Raw genomic sequence first — 27,044 nt, 5'->3', positions numbered from 1 at the left:
CAGATGTAAACTATGGACTCTGATTGATTATGATGTGGTAGTGTATGTTAAACAGGTGTAATAAATGAACCACTCTGGTCGGGGGATGCTGAGAATAGGGGAGGCTATGCATGTGCAGGGGCAGTGAGTATAAGGGAAATTCCTGTACCTTCCCCACAATTTTGCTGTGAACCTCAAACTGCTCTTTTAAAAAGTATAAATAATAATAAAAGAGAAAGCAAATCCTTCAAGAACAAAGAAGTGGGGGAAGAAGGGGTACGTCTCCGACAGAGAATTATTAGCACTACTGTCCCTTCTACTTAGGGCTCTAAGGCATTAGGGCCATATGCTACAAACAACGTTCAATCCAAAATAACAAATGAAAGATTACCACTACTAAGATGAGAAAGTGAATGTGTTGAGATGGGGCAGAGTGCTGAATATATCTACTTCCTTTCCCTGATGGTTCAAAACACTGCTAACTCCCTGCCACATCCTGGTAGAGAGGCTGGATTCACACACTTTCCAAACCGTAAAATCTAGAAATACATATTCCAACAAAACCTTAACTAGATATAAAATTACTCTACAATCAAGCAAATTGGAGGTAGTATGGAATTCATTTTTAAATTGGCTTTTGGCTGAATATAAAAATCAGCAGTTTAAAGGCCCAGAATAATTTTCAGCAACTAAGGCTTACGCATAACTTAAGAAACTCATTAGCTTCTTAAATTCTTAAATTTTCAGAGCCTGTGAAAGCAGTATAGCCTGGCTATATATTTCAGCCAACACTCAAAGCACGTAACACCAGGTAGCATCAGAAAATTTTTTAAGAAGTTGATAAAATGCCTCAGCTGCCTGCTGGAGCAGAGGGAGGAAACAGAGCAGAAAAAAACAAAAGACAAATACAACCAATAACAAAAGCAGTCATCTCACAAACTTTTAGCTGAAGGCCTCCCTCCAGACTCTTGCATGATTTCCTCCTTTGCCTGATTCCTTTTAGATGTAAACATTTATATGGTGATCCTATGGTAAAGTTTTATGTGAGTCACCACTTTGTTCTATATGTCAAACAACCTAGTGCCTTCCACATATTCTTCTCCTGTAACTCAGAGCAGAACAAGACAGGAAACCTGTACTCTCTCAGAGACAAGACTCTGCCAACATAGGCCAACTTCCTGAGAAGATGAGGGTTCCCATCTTTTTAATTTGCTGGTAAATTATTGTAAAGGTAGACTTATTTTGTTCTTTGTTTGTCTTGACGGGACACCTAAGTCAGCTTGAAATTACCTTTGATTTCAAACTCAAGACTAAACTTTATCAGACAGAACAGGAATCTGCCCAGTTCTGCCACTTGCTAACCAGGTAACATTGGGAAAGTAACAGTAACTGAGTGTTTGCTACTAAAGCACCGTTCAAACTGCTTTACTTAGATTCATCCATTTAATCCTCAAAAAGACCCTTTGAGGGGAGACCCAAGGAGACAAAGTAACTGTGTGAGAGAACAAGTAACCCACTCAAGATCACAGAGCTGGTAAGACAAAGAACTAGGATTAAACCAAGGTAACCTTTTTGCCAGAGCCTGTACTCTTAACCACTTTACTGGTGGGTTTAAAATTTTTTTAATGTAACCCACTATAAGAAATATGTTCTACAGGGCTTCCCTGGTGGCGCAGTGGTTGAGAGTCTGCCTGCCGATGCAGGGCACACGGGTTCGTGCCCTGGTCCGGGAAGATCCGACATGCCGCGGAGCCGGCTAGGCCCGTGAGCCATGGCCGCTAAGCCTGCGCGTCCGGAGCCTGTGCTCCGCAACGGGAGAGGCCACAACTGTGAGAGGCCCGTGTACCGCAAGAAAAAAAAAAAAGAAATATGTTCTACAACACAACCCAATACATATATATTTTATCAATTAAGACTCACTTGTAACTTGAGAGTCTTTGTTATATGTATAATTGAAACCAAATTTTATGAAAATATACTTATTCATTTTATGCAGTACACTGGTATTTTTCTACTGTATTTTATTGTTTAAAATTCCTTGTCAATCCTCACCAAACTGATTTCAACTTCCACTGAGACTCATGACCTGAACTTTGAAAAACAAGGTACTACATTTCTTTTTACCACCATGGGAATTTTGTGAGGATTAAATATGATAATGTGTACAAACCTTTAGCACAATGCCTGACACAGACTGTGCACCCAGTGCATGGTAGTGATTATTACTGATCTTGTAAATTAGCAGTAAGTAAGGGAGGCAAGGACACTTAGGGGGAAAACCTGACTGGAGTATAGGTGAATTTATGGCCTGTTGGCATCTTTCCCGGGCAGTGAGATAGGGAATTTCCCCAGTATTTTCAATTTATATTGTAATGGAAATCCACATTTAGAAAGAGACCTGGCTTGTAGCTAACTCTGATTTCCTCTTCTTCACTATAAAGGGCAATTTACAAGTTGCTATGCCTCTCTGCTGGAACCCTCAGTAGACTCAATTTTTGCATTTATGTTCCCATCCCGCACTACTCTGGACACTATGAGCTTTACGAAATTGGTCTTCAGCTGGGGAGGTGCACTCATTTCCTATTGATGCTTTAGTAATTACCACTACCTTAGTGGCTTAAAACAACACACACTTATTATCTTACAATTCTAGGGCTCACAAATCTGAACCAGATCTTACTGGGCTAAAAGCCTTTCTGCTGGCTCTGGGAGACAATCCCTTTATGTTTTCCAGCTTCTTTTTAGATGCCAGTATTCCTTGGCTCTTCTTCCATCTTCAAAGCCTGCAACAGCAGGTTGACTCCTTCTCACATCAAATCACTCTAACTCTGACACGGATTCTTCTTCCCTGAATCTTCTGCCTTCGTCTTCCATCTATAAAGGATCCTTGTGATTATATTGGGTCTACCTGATAATCCAGAATAAGTTCCCTATTTTAATATCTTTGATTTAGTCACATCGGCAGAGTCCCTTTTGCCATGTAAGGTAACATTCAGAGGCTCTGGTGATTAGGATGTGGACATTTGGAGGGGGAAGAGGGTCAACTATTCTGCCCAACACAGGAGACAAACCTTACAAAATAGCAAATAAGATTTAACAACAACAACAATAACACATAACATTTATTGAACATTTACCATACAATAGGCATTGTGCTGAGTGCTTTACCTGCTAACTCATTTCCTTGTTGAGAAACCAAGGCTCCAAAAGATCAGAGAGTGTCAAACCTAGGTGTGCCTGACTTCAAAGGTCATGCTCTCAACCACTTGACTACATAATTAGGTACTAGATGTGTGTACAGTTAGTGGTTTGCAACTTCTCCCCAGCAAGTACTCCTTTTTCTCTTTCCCCGCAAGAACCATATTTTGAAAAATTCTGTATGTTAACTTTTTTCATTAATCAAAGATAATTGTAACAGCTGATAGCTTTGAGCTAACCTCTTTGCCTCTTTGGATTTATATAGTTCCAGCCAAATAATGCAACTTAATATTTTATTTAACATATTTTGGCATCATTTTGGGATACTGAAGCATAACCCACTTTGTAGATGCCTAGGAGTTCAGAGAAGAAGGAAATCAATGGGGATGGGTGGAGCAGTCAGAAGAAATAGGGTCTGACTTCAGTCTCAAAGAAGCACAAATTTCACATAGACTAGAGAAGAGAGAAGATCATGAATGAGAAGTGAGAACAAGTACATGTAGGAATGAGACATAGGGAGCTTGTTAGGAGAACTGGACAAAAGAAATTAAAGAAGAATAAATAAAACATTGAGGCTTTGAAAGATAGGTAAATAAGGTTAAATTTAACCAGACAGGAAAATGCAGAAGCTGGAAAATTTCTGAGCAGGAGCCCTTGGGCTTGGGGAGATTAATCGGCTAGAACAAAGAGCATGAAAGGAGGAAGTGAGAGACTGGCAATTGTAATTCACCTTCCAGGAGGGAAATTGGTGGCTGGGAGGCATAGAAAGGGGTAGAGACTAACTTTTCACTATACCCCTTTTGATTCTTCTAAATTTTATACAATGTACATGTATGAACTAATGTCATATATAGATACACATATGTAATATATATAATGTATAAGTAACATATAGAAGCAGACATGTATGTACGACTATCATTACTGACCCAAAATACCATATAATAAAACTACACCTCTACTTTTAGCACACTTAAGAATTAAGGATAAACCACTCCTCAGTTGTACTCTGCACCCCGCAACGCCTGGCCTGAGTAGAGCAACTTCAGCAATTTTCTCATTGGTTTAAAAAATTGATCCTTTAGTCTCTGTCTACCTACCTCATCCTAAGCATCAACTCCAGGTTGGGCTGGTGCCCAAGCAATTATATACTGCTCTTACATGTTTGCCCAACTCGAACGAGAACCTACTTCAGAACTGACTCAGAAATCTCACAGGATGTTGCCATTCACCCCCAGGATCAATGATCAATAAGAGAGTTATAAGGTCTATACCTCCTGACCCAGCTCAAGGTCCTGACTCAGACAACGCCTGCTAGCTGGCCTCATCCCCACATGAGGAGCCCCTCATCCCCTAGGCTTCACTTCATCACCAGTGTATTGGCATCAATATTTATCTTTTCAAAGGAAATTGTTTACCTCATAAATCAATAGGTATCCTGTTGTTATCAGTTGTTTTGTTTTTAAGAGCTAATTAATGAAATAACTTCATCAACGATTTTGTGGGAAGATGTTGAACCTTTGTACTTTCTGAATAATCTATGTTTTATTTGTAGTGTTAGAAAGCTCAGCAGTGAAAGCAAGTACCCCATACTGCCCAGGCACACAACCTGCTGCATTAGCGCTCTGAGCAGTAACTGAGGCAAATGGACGACTACAGAATTATTCTAATGTTTTGAGGTTTAGGGAGAGTTGCATTAGAAAACAATTCCTTCATCATACTGTGACTTCATTACATTCAAAGCCATAGTGGCTAGCTCTTATAGTTTAGAAGTTATACATGAAGGTGACATAAATAAATACAAGATACAGCAGGCAGAGGAGAGAGATAATAAACCAAAACTGACTGACACAGCTAGATCCTAAAAGCCAGCTTGGTTACTCTTTGAACATGTTGCCAATTTTCATCTGTAAGATAACACGCTATATTGTATGAATGAAAGTGTTACATCTAATTATTTGATCTGCCTGTCTTATGTTAGTTAGTGGAGAAATATTTATTGAGCTCCACACAGATGAGTAATTTTAGAAACCGTGTTAGTAGGGAAACATGCAAGAGTGGAATAAGTGCTAAGCCTCTAAAAACTGTTCTCTCTTTTCTTGAAACTCCTGGAAGGCAGGAAATACCCTGTGTTTTTCTATATGTGCCTTGTGCAGTGCTCACCCTCAAATGACACTAAACTAGAACAAAGAAAACCTTAAAGAAGAGCCATGATTCAAAACTAAAATTAATTAGTATGTCACAGTTCATAAAGTACTTCCCTTACGGATGAGGAAAGCAAGTTTCAGTAAGGATAAGCAATGCAGGTACGAAAATAGAGACTGGGGTTAAAACCAAACATGATCTTGTTAACGTGTTTTTATATGTGTGATTAAGGCCAAGCCTTTGCCCATCTACCCACAAATTATAGGTAAGATGTTACAAACTCTTATTATGGAACCTGACTCTTAAAACATTTTATTGCCCAGAGTGTAGTGAGGTACAGACTTCATTCACCATGCTATTGCTTCTTTGCAACATGCAGACCCACCAGTTGTCCTGGTGGGACGTGGTTCTCATTCTTGGATTTTGTAGCCCTCTCTAAAATGTACCAAAAACTCTCTGGAAACAACGAAAAATGATTCTCTCCTTTGAACTGACCTTCAGATCACCTCTTTCTGTAAGTTTTTCTCAATCATTTACACTCTACAAAATAATAGTGATTAAATTCCTCGTTCACTAACTCTCTGGTAACTTCCATACTTCAGCATGAATATAATTGAACCTTTTTACTGTGTTTCTGTTAAATATTTGCGTGCATAAACATATGTACACTCTGCTACGTCTCCAATGATAGCTTCTTAATAACTGAGATATTTCAGGCATTTAATTCAGATGTATGCACCATTTGAGTACTCACTAAATAAAAATATATACAATGCTTTTATTCTAATAAGTTCATTACCTCATCACAAAGCAAATATAAAGAAAGCTGCAAATTTATGATATTCGGCTCTGACTTTTACATGTATAGGTCCTGGTTTTACTGTGATTCCAGGATACTATATCGTGTACCTCATTAATAAGGGCCCTCTGATAAACCTGAAATAAACCATCTGGTTTACTCCCAGTTCTATCACCTTTTACTTGTAATACTTGAAGCTAGTCAATCTACTCTTAGACTTAGTTTTCCCATCTTTGAAATGGGAATTGTTGGGGAGAACACTTACCACCATCCCCTCATTCCACGTATTTTCTTCCAGGGGGAGTTCTTTCACTGGAATAACGTACCCAGGCTCTCGCTGTACCATCCACTCCCCTTCCTTCATCAGGCCAGTACTCCTTCCTAGGGGAAGAGAAGTATCTTACCTGACTTGTAGGTTTGGTAACATAGTAGCTTATCTTTTTTCTTCCCTTTCTTTTTGGAATCTTCCTGTCTTTATAATATCATTTATTAGCCCCATCATATCTCTATAGGGGTAATAGTTACAACACAAGCTTGTCTTAATGATATTGTATTTGGTAGAATGTAAAACATTTTTATGTGTGAGAAGTTAGTATTTCAATTTTAATACTTCTTTCATCTATTTATTTCATAATAAGTTTTTAAAGAAGATTGATATATTCATTCAATCAGATGACTAAGTTTTCACTAAATCTACTAAAAGGAATAAACTTAAGTTAATACCTAATTATGCTTGAAATCAAATATCTTCCATCCAACATATTCAGTTGTACGTGGTTTCTTTAATAATACTTTAATTTTCTAAATAGGTGAAAGAATATATTACTTCTACTTAGACTACAGTCTAAGAGTTTAGAGATACAGTTTAGACTCAGAGAGTTATCAGAATATTGGCTGCAAAGATTTTTTAAAATCCTGTACTTTTGTCATAATAGATGTCATAATATTATTATTACTATTTACCTTTGTGAACTATAATGACTTTTAAACATGAACGTGTAACTTTGAAAACACAAAAACTTGAAATGAGCACACTAGAGAATTCTGCATGCTTTTCACCCAAGAACTGCAGTCTTCTACTGACCATAACATCCTTCCACAGTCTAAGGTGATAGTAGGTGTATTATTATCACTTTCATTGTCCTAGGCACTGTTGAACAAAACAGATACGGTCCATGTCTGCATAGAGATCACATTTGAAACAACAGCATGGCTACACAGTTTTTAAGTCATTTTTCACTATTCATAACCCAGCCTTGACAATCATAAAGTTGATAATTCTCACTTAGACTAAAATTGGCAAGGCCCAAATATTTTACTTTGAGAAAGAAAACTAATACTTATTGGGTATAATCTTATGCACATTATCCCATTTAATTCTCCTAACACCCTTAAGAAAAGTATTATTTTCACTATTTAATAGTTGAAGGAAATGAGACTCACTGAGATTACAAAATACCAAAGAGGTCATGCACATAGATTAATGAAGAAGGAGACTTTTAACTCTATTGGGTGCCGAAGCCCCATATTTTTCTGCTAGAATCAGATCAGTTAATGCCAATTATATTCCAATTCCAAGTTGTTATTATAATAAGGAAGATTTCTAAACGATAAAAATGATGTATATAAAGACTTAAATCATCATGATGTATATAAAGACTTTAGTCATCAGTTTTGTAGACAGCAGTGTAGAGCTTATTTATTCTGTAGATAGCAATGTAGAGCTTTTCTCCCATACTACATACCAAAGAGCCATTCTCATCATAGACAGTCAATAAATGCCGAATTAAAATGTTCATATGTAAAAGAAAAAGCAAATTATAGCCAATGGAGTTACTTCCATAAAGTTTAAATGATTCCTAACAGACACTATTATTAAAGAGACACATCAACACTTTAAGATGGCTAGACTGAACTCCTTTAAAAGATATCCTTGCTCACGTATAAAATAACTCTTCATATAAAAGTGTGTTGAGTGGTGCCAAATCATTCACACTCCATCTCTCAGTACTCTATTACTTCATGAGAACAGCTGAACTGATTCAGAATACAGCAACATAATTTCCTTTGTTCAATTGCTGGCTATGCCTCTGAATAGCTGTGGGACCTTACACAAGTAATTAACATCTCTGTGCCTCAGTTTCTACATCTGCGAAGTTAGAGTCATAAGAGCATCTATTGCACAGTGTTGGTGTCCTAAGTGAGTGACTCTATGGAAATTGCTTAGAAGAGTCCCTGACACGTAGCAAGCATTATATAAGTGTTAGGTTGTTTTTTTAAAAAATTAATAAATGTATTTATTTATTGGCTGCATTGTGTCTTCGTTGCTGTGCGCGGTCTTTCTCTAGTTGCGGCGAGCAGGCACTACTCTTTGTTGTGGTGTGTGGGCTTCTCATTGCGGTGGCTTCTCTTTGCTGTGGAGCACAGGCTCTAGGCACGTGGGCTGCAGTAGTTGTGGCACGTGGGCTCAGTAGTTGTGGCTTGCAGGCTCTAGAGAGCTGGCTCAGTAGTTGTAGTGCACGAGCTTAGTTGCTCCACAGCATATGGGATCTTCCCGCACCAGGGCTTGAACCCGTGCCCCCTGCATTCGCAGGCGGATTCTTAACCTATAAGTCTTAGTTATTATTGCTGTTGTCGATATTGTTGTTGTTGTTGCTGTTTTAGAAATTCAGTACCTCATGTCCATATCCCCATAATCCACAAAGGACTTGAAGGGGGATATTACGGCCAACCAGAATCTCTTCCTCAGGAGTTCTGGGCTATGAAAAAGAACCTACACCATAGCTAAGTCCCTAGAGAAGTTAGAGGAGCCAGTTCTTTAACTGAAATGCAGACAGTGAGGGCTCCATAGAGCATTCATAATAACTGCTCTATGAATCTGCCAATGTCCTCTATCCAAAGACCACCAGGAACACATCTGCAGTTCTATAAATCTGGGTTTACTGACTCATTGCAAGCAGGAGTTATGTGTACCATGAAGAATCAGGACATCTCAGTAAGAGGATGTTAGAAATAATTTATCATAGGATTTGGACTTCTTGTAGGTGATTCTGAGGAGCATTCAAGGAAACGGGTATCTTCCCTGCATTGGATGCTGTCTGGAAGCAGGAGGGATTCTCTGATCAGGTATCTCAATAATTTATATCTAGACAGTGAGAATAATGAAATTGAGATAAAGCTATAATTGGTAAAGAAGAAGCAGGCACTTATTATTAGCCAGGAAAGGGCAATGTTTGCTCATTTTTGTGGTTTGAACAATGTTTTTACCTCTGTCTGTTCAAACATGATAATGAAGTGGTCTCATTTTTTCTTGCTCCACTACAGTGACAAAATAGTCCTGTCTGACGTTGATGTTCTATGAAAGTGTTTATATTGAACAGGAGAATGCCACAGATTCATTGGGAGTGCCAGGCCAGCTCCCAGCTAATAAGGGCTGCTTTTCTCTTTCTTAAACTAGATAAGAATGTTTTGCTTGAAGGGCAGAGCTGGCCAGGAAAATAACTATTATTATTATTATTTACATAGATTGACAGGTTTATAACTTATAAAGTTCTTTTATATTCATTGTAAAACTTGAGTCTCTCAGAACAATCCTGGGAGACAGGTAGGCTATAGGGCCTCCACATCGCACAACTCTAGGGGGCCCATTCATAACGTATTCCACGTGAATGGCACCTCCCCAGTGTGAACAGTGTCCTTGGCAGGAGTTGTGCAACAAGGTTTCCCTGGCAGGGCAGACATTTCTATTCCTTTTTACAATTATAAAAATTAAGTCAAAGAAGCTTCCTGAGTGTTCCTTAGTTCCCAATAAACCTTAGAGTTCTCTCTGGCAACCTGTTCAGCTGCTGACATTGGACCCCTGCTTCAGTCATGTTTCCGATTCCAAATTGCACCAGCCGGCGCTGTTATGACCTAGACCAGTGGTCCCCAACCTTTTTGGCACCAGGGACCGGTTTTGTGAAACACAATTTTTCCCCGGACTGGGTGGGGCGGATGGCGAGCGATGGGGAGCGATGGGGAGCAGCAGATGAAGTTCCGCTCGCTTGCCAGCCGCTCACCTCCTGCTGTGCGGCCTAGTTCCTAACAGGCTGCACACCGGTACCAGTCTGCGGCCCGGGGGTTGGGGACTCCTGACCTACACTATATTGGCTACTACAATAAGAAAAGCTCTGCCTTCTTCTACAACTTGGTCTATACTTGCCCAAAAAAGGATACTAAAAAGGGTACTGAACTTATAATCTTTCATATAGCCACTGCCTAAAGCAGAAAAAAAAAAAAATGTGTGGCTTTGTGTGTGTGTGTGTGTGTGTGTGTGTGTGTGTATTGCCTAAAAAATATATCTTAGTATATTTTGCTTACAAGCTAGGAGTGACAGCTGGAGAAAATGATTTTGAGTTCTGAAGACATTTGAAAAAGCAAAATATCCTGCTTAATTCAGGAGCTAAAATTTTTAAATGCAGACTGAGCTACTGGTAACATACCTTTCCACACTCTTGGAAACCTGCCGATTAAAATGTCAAAAGAAAATGGAATTTCCCATGAAATGTCCATTAATAATAAATTTTTGTCCATCACTGTCTTTTTGTAGCTGGGAAATTCCCTCTTGCTACTAAATTCCTCTCCTGAGACATCATATAAAGTGAAACTGAAAATGTAATACCCTAGTGACACAGCAAACAGTTCCCAGAAAGAATATGAGCTTTAATTCAAATAGATTTGTGCAGGAATCATGTCTCTGTAGTTTAAAAACTCTATGACTTTGGGCAGTTTGCCTTACCTCTCTTCATTAAATTACCATGCAGGCTTCTTTCTCCTAATTTCTGAGTGTGCCCTGGACTTCCCTACCAGAACATTTATCACACTCTACTGTAATTGTATGCTTAGGTTCTATCTCCCTTAGAACACTAAAAGCATTTTAAGGACAGAGACCATGTGTCTTTTGTTATCCCTGTATTTCCAGCACCTAGCATTATGGCACATAATATTTGTTAAATTTATTTGCTGTCTTAGGGGAGGTGAACTGGAGATCTGAAGAATCAGGAAGCCTTACTTCTCCTTTACATGCCTTTTTATAATTCTTGTGGTTCTTTGTTATGGCAGTCCCTGGAAACGAATACACCCAGGTACAACTTTTTAAAACTTTTTATTTGGAGATAATAATAGACTCACAGGAAGTTGTAAAAATAATAGAGTGGTCCCACATATCCTTCACCCATTTTCCCCCAATGGTTACCAGATGCTTTTAGACCAAAAAATAGAAAAAATTAGAATATGAGATGTTTTTAATTCTTGCATTTGTACTTTTTTAAGTGGTTTATTTTTCAACTTTTCTGTCTTGTTTCTAATTTTAAAGACTATGAGATATATCCCCTCTTTTTTTGGATTTCCTTCCCATTTAGGTCACCACAGAGCATTGAGTAGAGTTCCTTGAGCTATATACAGTAGGTTCTCATTAGTTACCTAGTTTATACATAGTAGCAATAGTGTATATCTGTCAATCCCAATCTCCCAATTCATCCCACCCACCCCCCCACTTCCTGCCTTGGTGTTCATACGTTTGTTCTCTACGTCTGTGTCTCTATTTCTGCTTTGCAAATAAGATCATCTATACCATTTTTCTAGATTCCACATATAAACGTTAGTATATGATATTTGTTTTTCTCTTTCCGACTTACTTCACTCTTTATGATAGTCTCTGGCTCCATCCACGTCTCTACAAATGACCCAATTTCATTCCTTTTTATGGCTGAATAATATTCCATTGCATATATATACCACATCTTCTTTATCCATTCCTCTGTCGATGGACATTATATGTATACATATAGCTGATTCACTTTGCTGTACAGCAGAAATTAACACAACATTGTAAAGCAACTATACTCCAATAAAAATTAATTTTTAAAAAAATTAGAAAAATAAATAAATATAAAGAGCTTACAGGAATAAAAGGCATTGAAGTTAAAAAAACAAGCAAAACAAAAAAACAGACTATGAGAGATTTCAAGCATGCCATTTCAAGCTACCATGTCCCTAAAATAGCACATGCAGATATAAATAACCTTTATTCTCAGTAAATGGAAAATATGACTTAATATGATTCTACAGAATTTTGAATAGATGAATTCAACATATAGGTGTGAGGCTTGTTTTTTAGCCTAATTTGCATAATTATTCTCATGTTTTTTGTTTCTCATTTAGTTGATGTAGTTTAGCATTAGTATTATTTAGGTTTTCTGTCATTAGCCATTCATTATGGGCATTAATTAAACAATGTACATATCACTAAGAATACATAGTTTTAGCTCTATAATGGTGAAACTATCATGAAAGCTAAAGGTTTGATGTTGTGATAAGCAAATTGAAGCCAGATATTTAGAAGGTCTGCAATAAAAAGAATCTTAGCATTTAAATGACTTTAAAAGCACTGAAATACAGGAATCAGCAGATCAACATTATACTATCTATCTCGAAAAGAAATGCAAGAAGGTGTGTGGAGAAACAGCACTCTCATTTGTCTGCAGAAAAAGAAAACTGGAACAACCTCAGTGAAGGTCAATTCAACAATACAAACCAAAATTACAAACGAACATAACTCTTTTGTCCAGCAGTTCAGCTTCTAGGGCATATATATGGATACACTTGCACATGTATGAAATGACATATATGATTACTTATTGCAGCATAATTTGTAATAGTAAATATGTGGAAACAAGCTAAGTGTCCACCAATGAGGGGTAAATTATGGCATATCCATCATTAAAAAAAAAAAAGATGAGAAAGCTTTATATGCATTTGTATGGAAAGATATCCGAAATAGATTACTAAGTGAAAGACAAGCAAGGTGAACAGGTATATACTGTAATACTAATTAAATAAAAGTAAGAGACATAATATACACCCACATATATTATTTATTTTGTATTTAAACCTATTAACCTTTTATTGAAGTATAACATATATATACACAGAAAAGTGCACATTGTGTAACCTCAAAGAATTTTCATAACTGAACATACCCATGTAACTGGCACCAAGAGTCTAGGTCCTAGATCAAGAAACAGAACATTTCTATCACCCCAGAGGCCTCATCCTGTCCCTTCTACTCACTATGACCACTCTACAAGAGCAGACATTATCCTGATTTCTAAAAGCATAGGCTAGTTTTGCTTACTTTTGTACTTAACAGGAATTGACTCATAAAATGTATACTCTTCTGTGTCTGGCTTTTCCATCCAGTATTGTATTTGTGCAATTCATCATATTGTACACTGCTCAATATCATTGCTGTTTAGTATTCCACTGTGTAAATGGGCCACAAATCATTTACTCATTCTACTATGTATGGATATGTGGGTAATTTCCAGTTTGAAGCTATTATAAATAGCACTACTATGAACTTTCTAGTATATGCATATGCATGTCCATATACCTAGGCAAGGAATTGCTGAGGATCCTCATAACTGCAATTTTAATACTACTGCCATACAGTTTGCAAAATTGATTGTACCAATTGACACTCCCACCAGCAATGTACAAGAGCTCCAATTGTTACAAAACCTCACCCACACTTGCTATATTCTGTCCTTTTAATTTTATTCTTGTATTTGTGTAGTGATATTGCACTGTGGTTTTAACTTGTAGTTCTCTAATGACTGATGATGTCGAGCACCTTTTCACATTCATGTACTATTTGCTATTTAGATATACCCTTGTGTGAAGTATCTAAGTGTTTTGCCTAATTTTCTATTGAATTATCTGTCTGTTACACTTTTAAATTTTGAACCATGTGAATACTAATTTTTAAAAATTTTAAAGTAATGTGATTAAAAATATACATAAATTTCAGAGTGCTCTATGCTGCATGTTCTCTCCTTCGAGGTTTATAATACACGAGTATTTCAGAAGCTCTAAAAAGTCTTAGAATTTTCACCACACAACAGTTGGAGAAACGCTGTTTCCATTCTTGTCTAATTTTTAGTTTTCATGGAATTAATAATTGCTTCTGTTTTTTACTTCCTTATATTTTTTAAGTTCTCTCTCGAATTTTATCACGTATTTCATTAGATCTATCAAACATCTATCAATGTAACTACCCAAATACTCAAAACTAGTAATCTAAATAAATTCAATTACACTAACCAGTCTTTCTTCTTGGAGTCTGCCATCTTCCTTCTCCGGTGAAAATGATTGCTCTCTAATTCTGCCACATATCTTTCACCCTGGCATTTCCCTTCACATTCTCCTGGTCCTTTTTTCTGGATCCCATGTCTTTCTCTTTCTTGTCTTGCTCTCATGTTTTGTTGGAGCACATCCTCTAGTAACTTGCCCTTAAAAAAAAAAAAAAAAAGGTGGATGGATGGATGGAAAATAAATGTTTTCATCCTTGTATATGTGAAAATGTTTTTATTCTACTCTTACACTTGATGGATAGTTTGACTACAGGATTCTAGGTTGGAAGTTATTGTCTTACAAAACTTGAAATTTCACTGTAGTGTTTTAGCATAAAAGTTATTGTTGAGAAACCCAATGCCATTCTAATTCCCATCCGTTTATTCCTGCTTCTTCCCTCTAAAAACTTTTAAAATCCTCTCTTTATTCTTCGTGTTCTGATCTTTTTAATGGTGTGCTTTAACATAGGTCCTTCTTCATTCACTGTGGGTAGCTGGTGGGTCCTTTAACTATGAACATCTTTGTCTTTTGGTCCTGGAAGAAATTCTTGCATTATTATTTTGATCATTTCCTCCCTTCTTAATTTTTGTTCTCTTTCTCTAGAATTCTTAGTTTGTAAACTGACTGGATGAATGAATGAATGGGAAAAGTTTTCTGAGCACTTTTTGTAGAAAAAGCTTATTAAGGAATGAACCACAGATTATCAGACCATATCTTTAGAGCTAAGTATTTTATTTTAAATTATCAAATTTTAAAACACACTCTTTCATTACAGCTTCCATTTATTGTAAAATGTAACACTGCTACTCTCATTTCAGGCAATACAAAAATACAGGAAGCACTGATTTTCTGTAGGCAGAAATCCCTGATTGAAGTCAGGCATTCCCTATTACTTTTGCTTTAGAATTCATTAAATGCCTAGCATGGACTTGGTATTGTGTATAATATTTGCACCACACTTTGCAAAATAATCATTTCTGGTGTAGAAAAGTGTTTGTTTAAGGTAAAAAGATCTTTGCAGTCTTTTTTGATTGGCATTAAACACCGCATTCTTCCCAGATCTATAAGAAAGTAATGTTTGCAGGCTTACCTGGAATCAAGGGAAGGACTCTCTCAAGGTTACTTTTCAATCTCTGTCTGTAATTATGGACGTCAGGAGAGAAAAAAAAAGTCAGAAAAATACGTCCCTAGTAGAGAAGCACCCAACAGGAACTAAACATCTGAAGGTTTAGACAGGATTAAACTCTGACAGGGCTTATCAGCCACCCCCACACGACTAAAGTAGTTGGAAGTGAGGTTAGATTGGAGTCCAGATAAGCAAGTGAATCTACACCCCTACCTGACTCACCGGGCTGAGGAGTGCGGAGCCCTAGTAAGTCACCACTGCACGTCCTCAAAGGGCTTTCCGCGCAGGCTTGGAGTCAGGAAATGGCAGCTGCCACACCCACCCCACTACCTCTATCTGGTGTTTGGTGACTCCCGGAAGACGCGCCGATGGGACCAGAGGCGATTCCTCCTGGGTGGGAGGGTTCGCTGACTGGCTGTGGAGCTGCGAAGAGGAAATTTCCCCAAAAGAAAACCTTTCCAACCTACTGGGTTGGGTGGAGAGAAGACAAATTGAGCGCCCCTGGCTCACTTCCCCACTCCCAAGCCCCCGCCCGAGCCCCGCCGGTGTGGCACACGTCATCTGGGCGCCACAAGGCAGAGATCTCGGGCCTCAGGCCGAGGCCGGAGCCTTGCTGGGAGGATCGCGGGCCAGTGGCCCTCATCCCCGCCTCGGCATCCGCCGCTGACGTCGCCTGAGAAGTCTGGGGATGGTGGAGCTCTGACAGGCGGGCTCCGGTGGCAGGCAGCACCTGGGAGGGCCAGGTCGGAGAGAGGAAGCTTCTCCCCTGTGCGCCCCGCCGCCGCAGAGTTGACCAGTCTCTAGAAGAGAAGAGTCCGCTCCGGCTCCGGATAAGCAGCGGCTTGGCGTGGGCTGCGCGGAGAATGGACGGCCTCGTGACCTCATGTCCGGCAGGCTGTAGGGCCTGCCGACGCGGCTCGCGCAGGGGGTGGAGCCGGGGAAGCGGCGGGCACTTCCGGAATCGACCGGCTGCCTGAGTGCTCGCGACACCCGCTACCATGAACGAGGAGGCCATCTGCAGCGTCCTGCTCACCCTCCCGTACCACAAGCTCGCCGACTTGCGCTACCTGAGCCGCGGCGCGTCCGGCACCGTGTCTTCTGCCCGCCACGCAGACTGGCGCGTTAAGGTGGCCGTGAAACACCTGCACATTCACACCCCGCTGCTCGACAGGTAGGGCGCCCTGGCGGCTCCACCGCGGAGCCCCGAAATCTGCGTTCCCCACCCCACTGGCTCTAATCCCGGGCAAGCGGGCTTTGAAGCCCAAGCGACGGTGACCCTTTAGGATCGGCCGCACACCTCGTCACCTCTAGGCAGCCGTTCAACGCTTGGGCTAACATGGTGGGGAGAGCAGGCTTCTCTGGAGATGCAGCAATCACGCTTCGTTTCACTGCCCTCTCCTTTTTTTCTTACTCCTGGGCCTCCTTTCTCCAGACACCAAAAATCAGCGATCACAGCCCAACTCTAAACGTCCTCTTTATTGAAATTGGGTTCTGTTTGCTTTGTTTTTCCCTTTTTTTTTTTGAAGTCGAATTCTAGGGCTGCACTGCCCAATAGTTAGGCTCTTAGCCACAGGTGGCTATTACTTTTTTTTTTTAAGTGGCTATTAGAAAATTTCAAATTGTATATGTGGTTCACATTATATTTTTACTGAACAGCACTGCTGTAGAGTCTGGGACGTTTTGGTTTGGGCTTTTTGTTGTTTTTGGTTTACACATGTAGGCATGAAAGTTTAGATATCAAACTCAATTTAGTTTCTCCTCTTACCGTCACAGGGAAGGAAGCCTGTCTCTAGAGGAAACTTGTATTATTTTTGCTAACAATAAACGGAAATCAGAAAGCTGTTAAATGACCAAAACTTTTGAATGTCTCTCCCATCCTGGAACAAGTTTAGTGCAATGTCCAGATTTCAAGGGAAGGCTAGATTAGTTCCTGTTTCCAGAAAAACCTTTCAACCATATATATTAATCAGTGAGTCTAGTCACTAGCCTTGTGTATTTTCCTTCCAATAGGAATTTAACTAGGCCCTGCATTCAATTCTTAGTGAGTTAACATCCATGTTTGCAACATTCTCTTCTCCTCCCCCTCTATCTAAAGTGAAAATACATCATGCTAGATGCCTGATTAGCCAGAGGCCGTCAGTATCCAACAGCAGATAAATTCCTCAGCTTCAGCCCTGCTAATGGTATTGACTTTCATCTGCCTGTGGCTTTTACTTGCTCTCTTGCGATCAGGCTTGGATGGGCTAGATCTCACAGTAAGTTTGAGACACCTCTAGAAATTGTTCCCGCTTTTTGTGTACCATAATCCTGATTTAGTGATATACAGGGTCTATTTACCCTGGGTCTTGAATTCTGTGGAGCAATTACTGGGAAATTATGTGTATGTAGTCAACTTTGAAGGGTGGTGGTTGATTAGAGAGGGTAGATGTATTTTAGAATCAACTATTAAAATATATGGAAATCTAGCACAGATGGATTCCTTAGGTATTTTAAAGGAGATTGATCCTCCCATTTGGGATGCTGCTTCTCAAGATTTTAATTTATCTAAGTTTTGTGCCATTTGGGACCAAGAAATGAAGGGAGCTCCCTTTCGTGCTCATTAACAATTTCATAATCTAAAATTCTTCACTACATCGGGTAGGAAATTAATTCTGCCGTCAAAGAAGCCATAAGGAACAGTGCAACACTCTGGCATTACTGCATCACATTTTTTCTTCCACTTGTTTCCTAGAATGTTAACATTAGCAGTATTTATGTAGTCTGAGCATAGGACTGGGCTATGCAGTTGACTCACAGGGTGTCTTATGTCCTCACTTATGAAGTGGGAATAACAGATACATGTACTTCTTGGGCTCTGGTGTGGATAATGTTTGCATTGTTCGTTGAGATCACAAAAGAAAAATAAGTTTATGTGCTGTAACATGTTCTTATTTTAGTGATTGGTGAATTATTCTCTGTAACCTGACTTCTGCCCATGAGAGGACCTTCCTCAACAATCTCCCAACGCCTTATGAGTAGGTGAGTCTGATAGGTTGTTCAAATACCTTGTGTAAACAGTGTAACTGTTTTGTAACTGAAATTTGCTATGGGTAATTTAGGTAATATGTCTATAAAAGCTGTTTTACATTTTAATTTTTTTAATATAAAAACCTATTTTTAAACTGTTTTGGCTTTCTCTGTTTTCCCATTCATTCTTCCTGAAATCTGACTTCAAGAATTTTCCTTCTCTGATTAAGCAGTGAGTGGAAAAAACAAGGCTTTGGAGTCCCACAATTGCAATTCAAATCTGACTCCAAATCTGCCACTTATTGTTGGCATGACCATTAGAAACTATTAATTTATGTGAGGCTTAGTGTTCTCATATATAAAGTAGGGATAATGAAACCAACTGTAGTAAAGTGGCCAACACATAATAGGATCACAAGAGAAGGAAGAATGCATCATACTCTTAATGGGAGGAGGAATTAGTATATTAAGTATCACTAAGATATCCCCTAGCATGCCCTCTCTATAATTCTTTCTCAGAGTATCCAGGAACCTTCCCGGCAAAGGTGCTACTCAATAACTGTCTTGTTGACCTACATTTCATGAGGCAAATACAGACCTGTTTCAGCTTAGGAAATATACATTTAATTAAAACAGGTCTCACAAACTGGTATAATTGGGTGCCTCACAGTTGGGATATTAAGTGGCTGAAGAGCAGGGAGAAGAAGAGAAACTCTTTATGCATTCTTGTAATTCTTGAATTTTGAAACATATAAGTATATTACCTATTCAAAACATAGATGACTAAGATTTTTTTGGTTTATTTTGCTTATTGTTTGCTTATTGTTCAGAGCAAACTCTAAATTTTCAGCTTTCTTCCAGTAAAACCGACTGGAACACTTCACACATAATGGAGAATAACCACCATTTTCAGGTCTGGGATTCAGTGAATTGCTAGGGGTACTAAGGACAACTTTGTTTTAATACTTTTTACACCCAAATCCCTTCTATCGTGATGAGGCATAAGTGGCCTTTTACCTTTCAATTTAGTGCTTACCCTTATTAAATTTACCAGTCAATTGGCTAATATTTAGAGAAAGAGCCTCTGCTCTATGTATTACCAGAGTTGCCACCAGACCCTTGCTCAAAACTCACCAATCCCTCCTTTGAACAGGAACTAACGTATATCTTTAAGTCACAGGGTCTGGATACAAAGGAAGTTATAGGTAGAGAAAAACAAAAACTGGTTAGAATCAGCTGAAACCAAAATGGCTACGAATCTGGCCTCCAGCAGACCCTGAGTCTCATTTTATGCTTATCTTACTGTATAGTATACTATATGACACACCTACAGGTGACTATGACCGGATGTCACAAAGCAAAAAAGGACAGAAAAGGGGTGCTACCCCATTTCCAGGGAAGCCCTGCTTCTTTCCCAGAAAACCAATGCACGTGCCTCACCGTCATTAGTCTCACTCCTACCCTCATCGTCCTTATTCCTTAAAAGCAAATCCCTCTCACCATTAAGGTGAGAAGTTGATTCGTGAACTAAGTTTCTACTTCTCCATTCTCTGACCATTGAATAAAGCTGCTTCAATCTCAGCTTCGGTTTTATTTTGGCTGCATGAACTCAAATGGAGAAAGAACCTTCCCCACTGAGGCAGAGGGCCTCAGCAGGGCTAGGGAGCAAGCAGGGGTCCATAAGACTTAATTTCGTAAAGTATACATAACAGTGCTTTGGGAAAATTCCTTTAAAATAGTCAAGTAATGACATGAATGTTCACAGAATGCATAAAGCTTGAAGGTATTCCTTTCATAGAATCTTTTCAAGAAGTAATACTTATTCTGATAATACTACTGTTACTAAAAAATATTTTTGAACCATTTGTTTGGAGATGTCTTTAGACTCAATTTACAATCTCATGTTTGCACAGTTATAGCTAATATAGACCAGTAAATAAGAGATGATAAGTCCACCATAGTTTAGAGTAGGAAAAACTCATTTCAATAGAGATTGACTAAGGAATGACAGGGCATCTGCTCCACACAGAGCAATCAGCTCACTGCTTTAAGGGAATATTTTAAAAATAATTTGTTCATTATAAAACTATATAACAGAATATGTGCATCCATGAATGATTTTCTTTTCAGAATTATCTAGGTAAGCAATATAATAATACTATGATTGCTAAAATATTCTTAAATTAGCCATTTAGTGTGCCTTTAGACTCAGTTTACAAGTAATGTGAAAGACTTAATCTCATTTTTGTTTGGTTATCGTTAATGCAGGACACTAAATGAAAAGATAAATCCTAATATAATTCAGAGCTAAGAGATAGCATTTCAATAGACATTGGCCAAGAAATTATCTATGAAAGAAGTAAGATTTAAATTAGACCTTGAATACAAGCACCATTTGGAGATGTGTAGAGAGATAAAGATAGCACTCTATGCGGAAACAACTGTGTAAACAAAGGCATCAATACTGGACAACTCAGATTCTGCTCATGAGAGAGTAAATAGATGTAAGTGAAAACAAATATGTAAGGGAAGACTGAGAAACAAAATTAGGGTAAGAGTTTGTACGAAATTGTGGAGAGCTGTGGGCATATATGAGTTTTGATTAGCATGATGCCACTGGTAGCCATACACCACATTCAAAAACCATTTTTATTATTTTGCTATAAGGCTTTCCATTAGCAGTTTGATGGGATTCATTGTTTGGTAATACTTCAGTCTGTATGCTGCTTTCATTAGCTAGTACAAGCAAGATTCCTATTAAAGATTTTTTATTTCCTATAACATTTCTATTTTAATTTGTTAGATATTTATAGTTTAAAATATTTGATGAAGACTCTATGACTTTGGAAGATCAGAATAGGAGAGGTATGAAAAACAAATGACTCCATTCATTAAAATGTGAAAAAGTAGCTTATTTTCCCAAGAGTGGTGCATGAAAGGCCACTGTGTAGATTACATAATCTTGCAAAGAAAACAACAAGCCCGTTTTTCACCAAAGCGGATCTGTTGGAGTTTTCTTCTAGTTCCTACTTCATTCTTTAATTCACAGTTGTATGACTTCTTTATTCTCCTTGTTTTACATTGTTTACTATTTCTTCCTGTCTTGACTCTTATTCCACTAACTTGTCCTAAAGCCTCAAAATCTCCCACCTACACCGTTATGTTAGTCACCACGGCAATGCTTAGGGCAGGTTATAATGTATAGGCAGATACTGCCTTTATCTGGCATGTTCCCTTTGTGAGTACTTTTCAAACATCTTTCAGTGTTTGGTACTTTCTTCATTCCTGATCATTCAGTATGTCCATGACCTCAAGTGAAATCACTGTAACACTTTTACTAAGTATTATGAGAGATTGGACATGAAAATATTATGGAACTTTCTAAAGGAAATAACAAATCTGAACTAGAAATCATTATGCAAGGCTTCCTAGTGGAGAAGAAACCTAAGGTTAGCCAAAGTGATAATCAGGAGCTACCCAGGCAAAATGTTGAGGTAAATAAATGCTGTCAGAAAGCATGGAATAAGCAAGTGTTCAGAGGAGAAAGAGCTGACGGTTTTGAGGGAACTGCAGGTGACTTGGCAGAGATGGCACATGGGCAGTGAATCTGAGATGGGCGTGAGGAATGAGGCTGACAGGGTAATCAAAGCCTGGGTTGTGAAAGGACATGGATGCCATAGGATAGATGATGTCTTTCATCCTGAAGGTAAAAAGATGCTACCGACAAATTTTAAGGAGGAATATTACATGAAAACATACAAAGTTTTAGGAAGATTTTTCTAGCTTCAATGTAGAGAATGTGTTAGGAGTGCTCAAGACAGGAGATAAGGAGTTCCACTAAGAAGATATTTTAATATTCTGAATGAGAGATGATAGAACCCTGAAGTGGAAATATGGTAGAAGGAATGGAGTGAAAGGGAATACTCTAGTGATGTTATGCGGGTAAAATCAACAGGATTTTGTGCTTAATTGAATGTGAGGAGTGAGTGAAAATAAAATTTAATCTCTGAGAATTAAAAAGTATAATATATGTAATGTTTTCTTCAAGCTAGTATTCAGAAATATTAGTTTTGATTTAAATTCTGTTTATACCATAGTGTTCTATCCATTATAGGGATAGAATTTTGTGTAATTATAAAATTGACTTCCACCTAGTCTGTATTTGTTTCTAGTACATTTTTAAAGGTTCTTCATTATGTGTCTAGTTTGATGAATTCCTATGATAATGTCTATTAACTGTCTTTATCCAGGTATTACTAGACTGGCAATGGCTTCTATTTTTGTAGCTTGAGAGTCTCTCTCTCTCTCTTTCTCCCCTCACCTTCTTCTTTCCCTCTCTCTGTCTCTGTCCCTCTCTCTCTGTCTCTGTCTCTCTCTAATTACTTTCATTACTTTCATTTCATCTCTTCTCATTGCTTTCTTATTTCCAGGTGGTAGTGAGTGGGATTTAATCCTAATTGGATCCAAGCTGAGGCCAGATCCTTTCTTTCACAAATTATGGGCCCCGTTTCATACCAATTCACTTTGGTGGGTGTGTATGTGTGTGTGGAGTGGTGGTATTTTTGAGCCCCTTGTATGGTGGGCTACATAAATACAGTAATAAAAATTTTTTTAAATAGAATTTTTATGAAGAAATAAGAGCAATTCATATCCTATAAGAAGCCTATAAATAACGTTTTCTTTCTCCTTCAGTCTTTGCCAGACTGGCTAAGCTGCCATGACTTAAACGAAGGGTCTGCAAAATGATCTGAGACAGCAGAAATAAGCCTGTTTCTTATATGAGACACAGGATTTATTAGATCCACTTTAGAGATTCTGTGAAAAGTTTTAATTTTAAATGGATTTTTAAATGTCCTCCCCTTTTCTTCTTTTAAAATCAATATTTTCTGCTTCGTGTCTGTATTTTTTAAGTGTTAACCCTCAAATTGAATATACCCTGTGCTTGGCAAATGAATATTAAATGATTTTTCCTGGAAAATGTGTTTGCTCTTTAAATTTGACAGTCATTGCTTATATGGTAAATGTTGTCAGTGCCAAGAACTACCTGGCATGGCTGCCAGCTACAGGTCCATTATTTTCATTGCCTTTAACCTATAATAAATATTTACTGCTTTCCATAGAAAGAGACTGTGTAGCTAAGCAGGATGAAAAGTAAGTTTATTCTTCTGAACCTTAGTTTCTGCATTCACATCTAAAAGATAACATTAAACGCTTCCTCTGTGTACTACTGTCTTTACAAAACTGTTTCTTACCACTTATTTTGTGAAATGCTCACATCAGCCAAATCATGTCTATTTGAAATGACAGTTTGAATTTATGACTAAGTGAGACCCAAATTCTGCTTCATCGTGGAGTTATCTACATTTTTTGTTTTGTCGTTGGGAGAAGGTTCTGAATTTTAATAGAATTTTTTGAGGAATGTATGCCTTTAAGTATAAAATCACCAGGATTTGCTCCGGGAATTTGGAGAAGAACTAAGCCTACAGGTAAAAATCAAGAGATCCTAATTGGGAAGAGGCAGAATTCAAAGGCTAGGAGGATGCTTTGATCTTTTAGATATGCAGGCTGGCAATGGGGACCCACTGAAGACGATTAAACTGAGGCATGGCATATAAATGTCATTGTGAAATGATTACTCTGATGATATGTGGAGACTGAAATGGTAGAGTCAGGAAAAGTGGGGTTTAATATAAACAAATACAGTAATTGAAAGAAATACAGCAATATTGTACATCAGGAATATCATAATAGTGTATGTGTGTAAGTACCTAGGCACATGAATTTTTATTGTGAGAATTTTTATAATAATAAATATTTGGAAAGAGCTTAAATTGTCAAAAATCAGGGATTGGTAAAATAAATATGCTACTCTCCACTCTAATGAAGCCACTGAATTTGATTTCTAAAAAGCATATTTAGTACACAATGTTCACGGTACATGGTTGACATAAAATAATGTTCATGACACATTAAGTGAAAAATTGAATATCTATATGACAGGTTCATATTATATGCAAATAAACACATCTAGATGGAAACACTAAAATGTTATCTCTAAATGATCAAGTTATAGTTGATTTTATTTTCTCCTTTTATTGGTATTTAGATTTATTTTCTCAATTTTTATAACAAGTGAGCACTGTATGCATGATTTCTGCACTTGTCCACATGCTGAAATATTATAATGCAGCACTATGGATGTGGTCATGAAATTTGAGAGAAGGGCACAGTTTTGGAAGTCAGTGTTAGATTGGACTGGAATTTGATGACATTGAGTTCATCTAGAATTCTAATAAATTTCATGTGATTGACCAATGTCACCACCAATGAAGCTCTACAATGTAGTCATTTCTCAAATATTAACTTTATGTGTATCACAACCTTACTTCATGGGAGAGAAAATGTGTGAACAAAGAAAACAGCCTTACAGTCAAGAAACTTTTGTATGGTAATGTCTTATAGTATAGTCTCTAACTACATAGGATAATTATATCGGGCAAGGATAATCTACCACTAGCAAACCTTTGAAGTTTTCAGCTACAAAGAAATTACGTCTCTTTCCAAATAAAAGTTTAAACTCCCTTATATTCTAACAAAATATTTTCAGTTAAAATAGACAATGAATTAAGTGAAAATGTATGGCATCAGCCAAACATCATGTATGCTTACTATAAAAAAATTTTTTTTCAGTCACACACAAAATACACCAACCAGTGCATTATGATTTACTTCATTCAAAACATATTTTCGTTATCTATCTTGTGCAAGGCACTGTGCTAAGCCCTGCAGAGCATACAAAACTTATGAAATATAGTATGATCTCAAGGAAGTAATAGTCAGATGAAATGACATAAGTATTGATAGCCAGAAAGCAAGGTAAATATAACAAGGTAACTATAACAACAATAAGAATCATACAGACAAGTAGTTTAACTGAATAAGAAACAGAACTCTTTAAGTTTTAGATTTTCATAAGAAGCTGAGAACAATACAATAGGTATTGCGTACCCTGCCACTTCAGAGGGTGGCAGTAGATGCAAGACTTTCCAAGAAACTATGAGAGCTGTTATGCCATCATTAACCCACCATGTTCCTACAGACAAAAGTAACCCACTTTACTGAATGGAAAGTTTTCAGCTCAAAGGGAGGTTGTATAGAGGAGGATTTTGAGAAACTGAAAGAAGTGAATTATGTTCTCAATTATTAAGTATGTAACTGGCAACAGATAGCTAGCAAGAAAACCTGATAGATCAGCTCCTCCGCAGTCCTAGGTCTTGAGTGAGTAGCAGTAAGAATCTACACACATAATTTTAATTGTCATAAGAAAATATTAATTTCTAATTTTGACTATGGAGTATATACTCACAGTCCCAAAATCAAGTGATTGCTGATGGTTTCAAAATACTGCTTCATATAGTAGATACACAGTTTACACCTACATGGATCATATAACTAAGTCCTTAAGAGTTTAAGTCATATGATACATGATGGCATAAACTATATATATATATACACACACACACACACACACACACATATATATATATTAAGATTTAGAACAATGATTCTGTGATATGAAGAGTTAGATGATTTTTTTCAGAACAAGTTTTGTTCTCACAGGTTATACCTATTTTATAATCACAAGATTATAAAAGAAAATTTTATAAGAAATCACAAGGATTTGAGGAGCAATCTATTTATTTTGAGTAGAATGGGGTAAAATTCTGCCATTGTGCATTTCAAATCCAGGAAAGGGAAGCTGAATTATTATATGTAAAAATACATATTTTTGAGACAAATAGCTCACTATTTGGATAAAATAAAGCAAAATCCATACCTCATTCTTTGTAACTTCCAAATTGCTCAAATGGCTAAAATACTTAAATACAAAAATAATCCATAAAAATAGCATAAGAAGTCTTCCTAGGGTTTAATTTTTTGAAAGTACTCTAAGAATGGGGAAGACCTGAGTACAGTAATAACTTCAGACAACATAAAAGATAAATTTGAAAATATAAACATTTTCAAGAGTTTTTAGGGGACACACACTCCAAGTCAAATACATAGAAAAAGTTGTTCTATATCCCTCATAGATACACAGTTCCTGAGGTGGCTCCTAATGTTCCTTATCCTCGTGTATTATCCTTCTCTTAAATGTGGTCTGGATCTGGTGACAGTTTCCAACAAATAGAAAAAGCAAAAATGATGGATGTTACGTTCATGATTAAATAATAAAGGACTGTATCTTCCTTTCTCTGGCTTCAACACCTTAGACTGCTGCCATGTCATGAGGACATTCAGGGAGCCAGTGGAGAGCCCTATGTGACAAAGAAACAAGACCTGACAGCAACAACATGAGCAATCTTGGAAGGGGACTCTCCCCCAGTTGAGCTTTGAGATGACTGTAGGCCCTGCCAATGTTTTGATGGCACCCTGCCTGAGAGCCGGAGCCTGAGGCTTTGACACTCCCAGCTAACTTGCACCTGTTTTCCTATATCTGTTTCCATAGAAACTGTGAGATAATAAATGTCTGTTGTTCTAAGCTGCTAAAGTTTTTGGACTATTTGTTACACAGGAATACATAATTAATAAACCTCTTAATTCTTTTTTTTTAACGTC

General features: G+C 37.8%; 2 long non-coding RNA genes across 3 annotated transcripts; one reads left to right on the top strand and one right to left on the bottom strand.

Annotated features, from left to right (window-relative positions):
• Nucleotides 1-1,219: 1,219 nt before the first annotated feature.
• Nucleotides 1,220-18,149, bottom strand: LOC149747006 (uncharacterized). The gene is made up of 3 exons (XR_016388442.1): nt 15,384-18,149; nt 11,797-14,451; nt 1,220-6,502 (listed from the first exon to the last, which is right to left on the bottom strand). It is a non-coding gene; the product is annotated as an uncharacterized LOC149747006 (long non-coding RNA).
• Nucleotides 14,462-27,044, top strand: LOC149747005 (uncharacterized). 2 transcript variants are annotated; one of them, XR_016388441.1, is made up of 3 exons: nt 14,462-16,590; nt 18,356-18,437; nt 23,546-27,044. It is a non-coding gene; the product is annotated as an uncharacterized LOC149747005 (long non-coding RNA). The 2 variants fall into 2 exon arrangements; XR_016388440.1 differs by having other exon boundaries at nt 15,801-16,590; nt 26,699-26,967.

This window comes from Delphinapterus leucas, chromosome 17 (genome assembly GCF_059928025.1).
Source record: "Delphinapterus leucas isolate spDelLeu-1000000601 "Yukka" chromosome 17, BTC_Dleu_Yukka2, whole genome shotgun sequence".
Taxonomy (NCBI): Eukaryota; Metazoa; Chordata; class Mammalia; order Artiodactyla; family Monodontidae; genus Delphinapterus; species Delphinapterus leucas.
This window is presented reverse-complemented; position numbering and strand designations above follow the sequence as displayed.